The 9,700-nt window shown below is 49.5% G+C and overlaps 1 protein-coding gene across 2 annotated transcripts in view; it reads left to right on the top strand.

Moving 5' to 3' along the window:
- Nucleotides 1-4,262: 4,262 nt before the first annotated feature.
- Nucleotides 4,263-9,700, top strand: part of RFTN1 (raftlin, lipid raft linker 1) — a 205,274-nt gene continuing 199,836 nt past the window's right edge. The window contains exon 1 of one of the 2 annotated variants that reach the window (XM_059065039.2): nt 4,263-4,582. The gene's annotated coding sequence lies outside the window, so the exon portion shown is untranslated. Of the gene's footprint in view, nt 4,583-4,714; nt 4,942-9,700 lie in introns of those variants that run through there. The other variant, XM_059065038.2, reaches the window with a different exon arrangement.

The raw sequence follows: 9,700 nt of genomic DNA, 5'->3' as shown, positions 1-9,700 counted from the left end.
TGTAATAATCTATAAGGGAAAAGAATCTGAAAAAGAATATGTATATAAGTGAATCACTGTGCTGTACACCTGAAACTAATGTGACATTGTAAATCAACTATATGTCAATTTAAAAAAAAGGTTAGGGGCTTCCCTGGTGGCGCAGTGGTTGGGAGCCCGCCTGCCGATGCAGGGGACACGGGTTCGTGCCCCAGTCCGGGAAGATCCCACATGCCGCGGAGCGGCTGGGCCCGTGAGCCATGGCCTCTGAGCCTGCGCGTCCGGAGCCTGTGCCCCACAACGGGAGAGGCCACAACAGTGAGAGGCCCGCGTACCGCAAATAAAATAAAATAAAATAAAATATTGAAAAGAAAGAAATACAGAGGGGGAAGGGAAATCAGATCAGTTCATATATCAAAATATTATCCCATCATTTATTTAGTGAGTTATTTCCACAATCTCTTTAGTTTTTTACATCTGTGGAATATATAGGCTTCCTACATATTCTTTTATATATACATATATATTTTTTCCTATCTCTGGTAATAAAGTTTGTTCACAAATGCGAGTTGATAGGTGTGTCCCATGAATGGAATAACCGGTGAAGGGGTATGGATGTGGACGGCTTTTGGTAAAGCCAGAGGTTTCCTCAGGCTGCCAACAGCAGTGTGCTTCATACTATACTCCTGCAATGTAGTCTCTCGCGGCTCTTTGCTCCAGAGAGCAAATTCTATCTCAGCCACAGGAGGGCCCCTGCTCCCCTGAACTGTCTGTCAGACAGATTGGGAATTCAGAGGTAAAGTAAAGAGGAGCAGAATAACAACCTTTTTTTTTTTTTTTTGGATTGGGGTGAATGGAACATTTGTCAATCATCCGAACATTTCCTCAAATTGGTGATGCCTATGGGTGGCATATGCAAAGTATTAGTTTGACTACACTCTGGACAAAAGTCCCTGGCCTTGGCCCATCAAGGCAAACATACAAAATATCCTGACAGTCTCCCTGCTCCACCCCAACTCACACTCCCACACGGCTGAGGGGGTCACAGGGCATGTTTGGACACTGGCATGAAGGTGCCCTGGTCCATTCTAGACTTGTCAGTGGTGTGTCTGTGAGGCTGTGACCGTCACAAGTGCACGCGGGGCAGGGGGCTCCTTTGAAACCACTGGCTCTGGGGCACCTTATAGGAACTCTTATGGGAATGAATGTTGCCCTACATGGTCCAGCTTTCTGCAGCCGTTTATTACAGAGCAGCTGGCCAAACTGTGATCTCACTGTGGCTGCAAACCCACTTAAAATATTAACAGTGATGATAAAGATGAATAATTCCTGTACCTCCAGGGCATATAGGAGTTTGCTTATCTCTCCTGTCAGCCCTGAAATGTTGCTGTTCGGCTGCCCGGGAGATGATCTGGTTTTCGTGGTCCTGCAAATAAACAATAAGGTCAGTAGCTCCCAGGTTCTGCAGCTTATGATGGGTCTGTTTTCTGCAGAAGTTGTTACTGCTCTCTGCAGAATAACAGGCACTGAGCGTTTCTGAGCTAAGCTGGGAGAGAGGGGTTGAGTGAGGTGGGGTGGTGGTGAGGGTGGGAAAGAGGTGGGCAGAATAGAAGGTTGGCTGGGGTTCTCCCTCTCTCCAAGCCTCAGTGAAGCTGGGATGCAGCACAACTGCGCCAGCTGCTGGTACCCATGGCCTTAATCATCTCCAGGGTGGGATGCTGCTGCTGAGGCCAAGGGAGAGAATTGCTCTAGCAGGGGAGGCTCCTTGAACCCAGCTCTTCTAGGAATTGTACAGTCTGGCCACGGCTGCTTCTTACGCTTGCCTGGGCCGGCTTAACTGCTCTCCTTTCTACAGGGGCTGTGAGGAGAGCCAGCTTCCCCATTAACTTGGGGCTTGCGTTTTATTGATTGCGAACACTCGGGATCCCAGTTCTGGAGCCATCTGTGACCTGTCGTGCTGTAATAGCTTGGTTTTCCCCGTGTTCAGCTCCCTCCCTGAGTGCTTAGTGTTAAATCATAGGGGGAGGAAGTGTGAGCAGAGGAAAAACAGCACTATTACATGACCCCCGATGAGACCGCTGTGATAGAATTAAAAGCTGCTGCCCTAGGACATTCTAACAGATGACATTGTGAGGTTGCCAAGGTAACCCACCAGGATACAGTTCCAGCATCTTTGGGATTGATGCTGGGTAGGCGAGGTCAGTCAGAGGTGAGGCCCAGCTGCTCAGGGTGTGTTCCCTGGCTGGCCAGTCCATGGCAGTCAAGTGGAAAATCAAGGCTGACCTTTACACAACACGAATTAACCCAACCTTGTTTCCTCATTGGCTATTCCAGGTGAAAGAGAATCGGAATACTCCAGGTAATTGTTCAGTGTAGGTTACACAGAGCCGAAAAAGGTCCGGATATGAATGACTCACCCCTTCATTCCATATATGTTGATTAAACACCTACTATGTACCAGATAGGAAGCGTCAGAATATCTAGGTGGAAAGGTCGGGAGTTCTAGAAAACCTAAGAAAATGCATGTCCAAGCAGGGAAAAAAGACATTTACACATCGTTACTACTCAGGAAAAAGTTGAGTGGAAGAAAATAAAAACAATCAGAATAACTTATTAACCCCAAGGACCTGGTGTCAAAAAAACATGTGCAAAAATTGTATAGAGCAGAAATTATCTGCTTAAAAGAAGTCAACCTCCTCCGCCAAACACACCAAGTTATGCTGCATTCCCCCCTTTTCCCTTTATCTTCTTTTAAATACTCCGTGTTTACTTTTGAACTACTGGTTAATACCTATAAATGTTATTTTCTTTCTCCCAGGTAAGGATCGGAAAGATTTCAGATGGGCCCTAGCTTTCAATCACTCAAGGCCTTGGGCATATAAATAACAAAGATCCCTCCTTTTGGCCTCATAGGTGGGTGTTCAAAACCATCACTGGGGCCACCCAACACTTGTCTCCACAGAATACTGTTTGCATCTGGACTTGGGCTGTCACCTGATCTTGTAATTTTCTCCCAGATGGCAAGCCAAGCAGGGGAGAGAGTGAGGGAGATTGGAAGCGGTGGTGGTGAGTGATACCAGCGAGTGGTGGGGTGGAAAGGGAAAGGGGCAAAAAACAAAAAACAAAAACAAAATGGTAGTGGGGGGAGGGGGGAGGAACACAGAACTGGGATGGCTACAGAACAAGCAAACAAGGAAGAAAATCTCTGAGAAACTGTGGTTACAGGAATTCCTGCAAACAAAATAGTGCCTCCATACCCCCTGGGGGTGGTTATTAGTACCGGAAGGACATCATTAAAACACTGCTGGGGCCTACACCAGCCCTCCATCCTGTGGGCTCCAATGCTTAAGGCCCCCTCTTTGGCCAACCAGAAAATGTAGATAATTAGATTATGTCAGTTGTCTTATTGCAGTCCCCTAATAATAATAGTAATGATAATAATAATATCAACAACAACAGGATAATAGCTAAGTTATAAAGTGCTTTCCTAAACACTTTCCTTATAAAACCCACCAGAAAAAAGTGCTATTAACAGAGAAGGAAATATAGAAACAGAGCCGTTAAGTCACTTACCCAAATCACACAGAAGGTAGGGCCCACCCTGATGATTTGGCTCTAGGGTTCCCGCTATTAACCCTTACACTGCGATTGTGCTTTGTTTAAAAAGCTCCAGATAGAAAGACTTTTACAATGCGCTCACTGCCTCCCATTTTCCCGTCACTAATGCAGCCCTGGCCTGGCTTTTCATTTATAGAATTGTCTCCTTGGCAGGCCAAGATGGTTCCTCAGATCTTCTCAAACCTTCTGGGCACCCGAAGTAGGTGGGCTAGGGTGTAGAATGCGGATAGTGGCATTATCCCGCTCCTTAAGCACTGACTCCCGAGCAATAACGTAGAGCCTGGGGATGGCCCCACCTGTGGAATGGGGAGGAGGAATGGTCCACTGTTAACGGTCCTCCCCCGCCCTCTCCCAGCCATCAGCACCTTAGTGGCAGTCACCCTCCAGCACCCAAGCCCAAATTTTGAGGGTTGCGAGTCCCCCACGCGCGCTCCTGACGCACGCAACCTTGGTTACAAGGGGTCGAGAGTGTGGGCGGGGGAGCCACAGACCTCTGCGCTGTGGAGCGGCGAGGTCACTGGCTGGGGGGAAGCCGTGTGCAGCGCGCAGGTTGCCGGCCGCCTGGAGGCGGCGGCGCGGGGCGCGGGGCGCGGAGCGGGCGCGGGGCGGGCCAACTGCTCCCGCGGCGGCTCCCCTGTAGACGCAGCGCAGCATATTTTGCACATGAGTTCAGAGGAAGAGGAAGTGTAGCCGGCGGACGCGCGGCGGAGACGGGGGCGCGTCGGGGCTGGAGCCGGAACGCGCCGGGCTCAGGGCGCAGGGAGCGGGAGCGCGGCGGCCGCGGGCTCCGCTGAGGGACAGACGCAAGGATCGCAGGAGGGACGGACACACGAGCACGCCGCGCCGCCTGCCCCGTCCCCACCCCCTGGCGCCCACGCCTTCCCCGCGCCGCCTCCTCTATATGGCACAAACTTTCCTCCCGGGACGGAACACGCTGTCTCTGGGAGTCCGCGCCCGCGCCTTCTCCTCGGCTTAGTCCAGAACGGTAGGTGGACGCCTGCAGGATTCGGGATGGAGGCGGGAGCAGGCGGGGCGGGAACCCGGCGGGCAGGGGGAGCGTGGCGGGGCGCCTCCCTGCAGGTTGCCGAGGCTGGGCGTGCTTCCCAGGCGCCGGGGCTGCCAGAGGGCCATCCCCGTCCCCTGCACCCCGGCCTGGATTGGACGGGGCTGGGGACACGATCCATGGGACGCAGCGGTCTTGGGCCAACTTTTTTGGGGGGAAAAAAAAAATCATCCCTGCCGAGCCATAGGGAGAGGCACCCCAGAGCAGTCTGTTGAGGGTCGTGGGCTCCGCATGCTCGGGGCGCCTAGGAAGGAATCAGAGGGGAAGCTTCGAGGCTACAGGTGGGTGTAGGACACTGCTGCAGGGGGTCCTCGGCAAAGATCAGGCGGGAGCTGGCCCAGGAATCCAGGTTCAGGAGGGCACGAGGCCGGGGTGGGCTGGGGTGAGCTGGGGTGGAGAAGGCCCTCGCTGCTCTTCTGCGTGCGCCCCGGGAGGTGCGTTTGTTCCCGGGGCAGCGGTGCTGGACGGGCGGAGCAGACGTGCCGCGCGTTCAGAGGAAGCGCCGCGGCCAAGGGAGGCTCAGAGGCTCGGGGCGCGGGAAGTCCCGGGCACTGAAAACGGGCATCTCCCCTTCTGTAAAGGGGGTTTCTTCCCTCGTCCTCACCACTTTCCTAGGCCCAAGGGACGCCAGGGTGGACCTGGGTGGGGGCGGTGTGGTGGCGGCGTTTATTTCAGGAAGCCCCGTTGTCAGGCACGCACACCCCCCTTCTGCGCCAGGGCTCATGCCCTTCGCCTAGACTGCCGCTGTCTCTGGCAGCGAGAACCGCGTGGAGGCCAAGGTGCAGTAACCCAGGCGCCCTGCCTCCCTGGTGCTTGCGCCTGGCTGCCCTGTGTCATTGTGGGTGGTCCCCAGGGACGCTGGGTGGTGTCAATGAGTTTGTTAGGGGGTTTAAGAACAAAAAAGTATTAAAAAAAAAAAAAAAGTCTGGCACCAGTTCCTATGTTTGAGTGACTGCCCTGGTCTCCAGCAACCCGGTTTCCTTCTTGTAATTGGTACAGCTGTTTTCAGATGGTGGGCGCAGTCAGGCGAGGCGTCTTCCAGCCCCTGCCACCGTGTGTCATCTCAGGATAAGTGAGGCCCTGCCAGGAAGGAAGGCAGGAGTAATGTGAACCACCTCTGGGCCCGTGCATAGGGCTTGGTCTGCACGCCACGTGTCCCTGGCCACAGGGATTCCTAATTTGTACATCTGAACAGCTGAATTCCCTACCAAGTTCAAGTGACCCCAGATGTCACCAAACCCCACAGGCGGGTTAAGCAACAAGCTGTTTGGGGCTCTTTGGTGCATGTGTGTGCTAACCTCAGTGAAATCACTTTAACCTCAGAGGGAGCTCTGCATCCTCTTTTGCCTGAAGTGGGGTTTCTGGCCTGACAGCTGGGAGGACACCCCTCTGGCTGCATTTGTATAGCAAGTCGCTGGGTCGGTTTTTCTTTGTTTGTCTTTTGGCTGCACAGACATGGGGCAAATGGAAGAGAGGTGTTGTGCCGTTAGCTAATAGATTTGGTGCAGGAACTGAAAGAGAATTCATTGGGAATACGAGTCAGTGAGTTCTTTTTCTCCCTCTTGAGCAGGATTTTTTGGCTTCCATTCAAATAATTGCTTTGTCTGTAGGGAAACAGGCAGAAAATCTTTGGCATGAGTGATGTGAGTTCCTGTAAAGCTACTTGTGTTCTTCCAGTCTTAACTTTTCAGCAGAATCGAAATTATGTGGGCCCATGGCTTGGTGGGCATGGGTGTCTTGCTAAATTTCTAATTTCGGGACTAGGGAGAGGGCCCTGTGACTCTTTCCCCCACCCCCCTCCTTTTAAAAAATATAGAAAAGTTGCAAGAACAGTGACGACCCAAATACCCGTATCTAGAGTCTATAATTTTACAATATTGGCTTTATTACACATCGGTCCATCTAGTCACCCCTCTATCTATCCATCAGCAACTTCTTGTTTTATGCATTTTAAATTAAGTGACAGACATTGGTACAGGTCACCTCTAAACGTTTCAGCATACATTTCATTATTCAGAGTTCAATATATGTTCATGATTCTCTTAAGGTAAAATTTATACATATGGTGAATTTTTACATACATACGTATCTCCATATAGTGAAATGCACAGACCTTGAGGGTAACATTTGCATGATGGTTCGACAGATGCCTACACCTGTATAACCCTCATCTCTAACAAGTAATGTTGCCATCACCCCCAGAAAGTTCCTTCATCTCCATTCCTAGTCAGTCCCTGTCCTCACCCTTTGTTTCTCACTCAAAGTTAGTTTAGCCTGGTCTTGAACTTCACATAAGTGGAATTCCACAGTATTGTGTAAAGCTTCTTTCACTCAGCATGTTTTTGAGGTTCATGCATGTTTTATGTACCAGTAATTCGGTCTTTTTTTATTGTTGAGTTATAGTCCAGTATCTATTTGTAACGCAGTTTGTTTATGTATTCCCCTGTTGATGGACACATGAGTTATTTCCAGGTTTGGGGGGTATATTGTGAATGAAGCTGCTGTGAATATTTGTATACAAGTCTTCCTAGGGACATATGTTGTCATGTCTTGTGGGTAAATGGAGTGGAATTGCTGGGTCATAAAAGAGATGTATGTGAACCTTATAAGAGACTGCCAGACCTTCTCCCAACATGGTTATACCATTTTACACTCCCGTCAGCAAAGAATACATATGTGAGATTCCAGATACAACAACTCATTTTCCTAGCCCGAAGTCAAGAGCATGGTAGACCAGCGTTCTTCTGGGGCCCGAGGGAACCAGAAATTGGAACATCTGAGACAGGCTGGACCTTGTTTTCATAGATGGAGGAGCTGAGAGTAATCCCTGACTCTGCCAGTAAATGGGTTTACTCTTAAATTATTGCGACAGTCAGACAAATATTTTATTTTTAGAGATCTTCAGAGAAGGGAATTCCATAGGGGAACGTCCCCTTGGTTGTGAAAGAATATCGACTGCTTTCTACATAAAGAAAAATAAACCCCAAACCCCAAAGAATTCCACTAAACTTCTGCTTCGAAGCTCCTGGGGGATTTCTGGCGTATCGGTCTGGTTGCTGTGAATCTGGTGGAGATTCCCGTTGGATTTCACCGGCTGAGGCAGCTGGCTGTTGAAAGCGGTTGTGTTTGTTTTGTGAGGCGGGTCAGATTTGGCTTTTTGAAGGCTGCGAGAACAGCTTTCCTGTTAAAGTGATGTGGACTGTCAGTGCGAAACATGGCCTGTCAACGCCCCTCTTATTGTCCTGGCTGAGAAAATGGGCCGTTCCCTCTCAGGTCCCCTTGCACCTTTGTCCCCGTCTGTGGGCCTGTAGCCAAACCTGGTCTTGGCTGATCCAGGAAGTAGGAATGGAGCCTCCTGCTTATGTGAGACCCAGGATGAAGCTTTGACATCTCGCCGAGGTGTCTCATTGAGGTCAGCTGACAAGTGGTACAGAGTCTTAAGACACTGGACTATGTTTGGGGACTGTTCCCTTCATCCGCCAGCTTAGTACATTGCCTACCACAGGGTAGAGGCACAGAATAATTCTCATGGTACCCATCTGGGTGACTGCCTGCCTGGAGGTTGACAGGGATGGCCAAGATGTCAGGACCCCAAGACGTATTTTACTAGAGGCCACTTTACCATAGCCCGTGAAACAGGTTCAAAGTGTTAGGAAAACTTTGCCAACTGTAAACTTCCATTCTACTAGCACTGTTTTTATTTTATTACAGATTTTACTATTGCTGTTAACAAAATTATCATTATAGCTCCCCCTTGCCAGGCGCCCATTCTTTGCCAGGCATGGTTAAGGTCTTTACATGCGTGCTCTGAATCTAATCCTCGTGAGAGGCAGATACTATTATTATCTGCACTTTGGCCTTGAGGAAACTGAAGCTTAGAGAGGTTAATGAACTTGCCCCAAGTTCACATTTTCATGTTTCCTGGACATTAAGGGAAGAGGCTGTGACCTTCTTGTTTCGCAAATGCAGATTCCATCTGCAAGCATAGATTTCCAAATACACGAAGCCATCGTAGAAGAGAAATGTAAGCTGGATGGGGGATGGAAGTTGGAACAAATGACACACTGGAGTCACTTTCTTAAGTCTTTTACCTTTTTGTTTCAGGCTTTCTGAGATTTGGGGCACCTGGAGCCTGGGTAGAGGTACTAATTTTGGTGACAATTTAAGATATTATTGGTTGTGATGATTGTAATTTTATCGTAGGGAAAGAAAGACGTTGCCAGCTGTTTGGTTTGAGTGTCTGTCGCTGAGTTGTCCACTACAGTAGCCACTGGCTACATGTGGCTATTTACATTTAAATGTCAATGAATTAAAAGGAAATAAAATTTAAAATGCAGTTCCAGTCTCACCGGCCACCTTTCAAGAGCCCTAGAGCCACATGTGGTTATTGGAGAGTGAATTGGACAGAGCAGATGTATTTTCATCTTCGTTGAAAGTTCTGTTTGATGGGGCTACTCTATACTAAGCATTTCTCTTTTGTCCTTCAGTTTAAGAATTGGCCACACTCTTGGCTAAAGCTTTGGCTGTTTTTCACTGACAAAGAGATAAATTTAGCCAGACATTTCTTTTATGTTTATAAAAAGGTTTGTGTGTGTGTGTGATCCTTCCTCCCTGTCACATCCAGTTTTTGACATAAATTTGAGTTTCCCTTTTCTCCTGGGCCCCCAAAGGGGCTCTCGTTATTATCGTTGTGTATTTTACCAAGATGTTTTCTCTGAAAAGATCGGTACAGCGGGCAAGCAATGGCCACTGCTTGAGGCCCTGTTAATTTCCTTGCTCTCCAAAGAATTCAGTTCAGCTTTTAAATATGCATTTGTGTGACTTACTCCCTACCTGGGCTGAATTCAGGAAGAAAAAGCGCTCTCAGCGGGGCCAGAACCAAAGAGCTAGAAAATCAGGTCACATTCTATGTGTGATGGCTACCTGCCAAGACTGAGGTGGAGCAGACATCCTTTGGGGTACCTGGGGGCTTCGTTAGGGGGTTTTCCTGGGTCGGGCCTGCCCCTGTGGTGTAGGGAGCGGTGGAGGGGCCGCAGCATC

The sequence above is a fragment of the Kogia breviceps genome, chromosome 5 (genome assembly GCF_026419965.1).
Source record: "Kogia breviceps isolate mKogBre1 chromosome 5, mKogBre1 haplotype 1, whole genome shotgun sequence".
Taxonomy (NCBI): Eukaryota; Metazoa; Chordata; class Mammalia; order Artiodactyla; family Physeteridae; genus Kogia; species Kogia breviceps.
The sequence above is the reverse complement of the archived record's forward strand: the minus strand, read 5'-3'. Positions and strand labels throughout refer to the sequence as shown.